The 1,844-nt window shown below is 30.6% G+C and overlaps 1 long non-coding RNA gene across 1 annotated transcript; it reads left to right on the forward strand.

Annotated features, from left to right (window-relative positions):
• The first annotated feature begins 232 nt into the window (after window positions 1–232).
• On the forward strand, window positions 233–1,643 carry LOC143235488 (uncharacterized). The gene is made up of 2 exons (XR_013019222.1): window positions 233–633; window positions 1,355–1,643. It is a non-coding gene; the product is annotated as an uncharacterized LOC143235488 (long non-coding RNA).
• Window positions 1,644–1,844: the final 201 nt, after the last annotated feature.

Here is a 1,844-nt window from a genome sequence, read left to right on the forward strand (position 1 = left end):
GATCTCCTTTGTTTTATATGTTTTGTACAAGATAATAAATACTGATTTTTTTAAAAAATCCTAACTAATATCAGGATTTATCTTTAATTATCAGGATTTATTTTAAACATCATATCACACGTAAAATACAAAGATGTGAATATTTATAATAATAAATTATAAAAATGATGTGCTGTTGGTGAGAAGTTAAAATTTATTAAACCCAAATGTTACTGAGATAGTATGTGGGCCAACTTCTGTAAACAGTCTTTAAATATTTATTTTCTGTGATATTTTTATTTCTAACATCCTAAGTTGGATTTATAGGTTTCTGAAAATTTTCAAATAAAAAGGTACAAGCGTTACAACTGAAGATGATGAGTTTGAGCCCCTGTTGCGAGAAAATTCTTGAACATTTTTTTTTTTTTTTTTATTTTAAGTACCCAAACATCCGGTAGATATATAAGAAAGCAGAGGCTTCATTCTGGACTGCAGAAGAAGCTCATCTGTCCAGAGACTTGAAACAGTGGGAGAATTTAAAAGAAGATGAACAACAGTCCATCTCTCACATCTTTGCTTTCTTTGCTGCTAGCAATGGGATTATTAATGAAAATCTTGTATGTTGTGCCTAAAGATGACATTTAATACAAAATGGTAGTTTTCAATTAGATTGCTTATTTGTTTGTTTTTGAATTTCACACAAAGCTACTTGAGGGCTATCTGTGCTAGCCTCCCTAATTTAGTAGTGTAAGACTAGAGGGAGGCTCTAGTCATCACCACCCACCGCCAACTCTTGGGCTTCTCTTTTACCAACAAATAGTGGGATTGACTGTCACTTATAATGCCCCCACTGTCATAATTCTGGTAAAATTATATCTTATTGTAACAGCAATGGCTATCTTTACCCTCCTGTCACAGCTATGTTTTAAACAGTTTTATTTCTAATAAAAGAAAGGGCCTACACTGACTTTATCTGCTTGATGTTTAGTCATGTCAGAAAACCACCCAAGGAACAAGTTATTGAGATTATTTGATAAGCTGTGAAGATTGAACATGAGTTACTAAAAGTTGCTATGCCAGTTGTTTTAGTTGGCATGAATTGTCAGTTGATGACACAAAACATACAATTTGTTGCTGATTATTATTGGAACTAGGCAGTGATAAGGTGAAATTGTTAACTTTTCATGTGCCATGATGTGTAAAAACATACATAAATATATATTTTTTTTAGTTTAATAGCTGACATTATATTTACAAAAGGACTATTTAGAAAATGGCTGATAACCTAAAATTTTAATTTTTTAATACTCTAACAGTTGCAGTTTTTATGTGTTTAATATGCAAGTTATTTATATTTATGTTTTATTTTTCTCAGATCTACACTGTAGAAAACCCTTTTGATTTCGTGTGAACATATATCTTCAGAAGACAATACAAACTTGTATGAAAAGAAAGTGGGCAAGTATCGGAAATGTTGGGTCATGTCGAGATGTGAAGAAACCACTTTTACTTTAGATGCTGAATTTTAAGTTCAGTAAAGTTCATTTTCTGGTACCTTAAACCCAAAAAAGAGAGTTTATTTTCCCTCATGTGATTTAATGTCTTAAACTGTATACTTTATAGTGTTTTTTATTTATATACAGATTAAATTGTATTTGAGTGTATTATTGTATATAGATTTTCTTATGATTGTCAAAATGATTGACATTTGGCATCAAAGAAAGATTCGTAAGTAAACTAAGTGTCATTAACACATTCAGTGCTGCCTCAGAAATCAGTAGCCATGCCAGGTGCTGTTAGTTTTTGTTTTAATCAGAAGCATTTTAATAATTCAAATTAATAATATTTGGATAGAATATTTATGG

The sequence above is a fragment of the Tachypleus tridentatus genome, chromosome 12, assembly GCF_004210375.1.
Source record: "Tachypleus tridentatus isolate NWPU-2018 chromosome 12, ASM421037v1, whole genome shotgun sequence".
Classification (NCBI taxonomy): domain Eukaryota; kingdom Metazoa; phylum Arthropoda; class Merostomata; order Xiphosura; family Limulidae; genus Tachypleus; species Tachypleus tridentatus.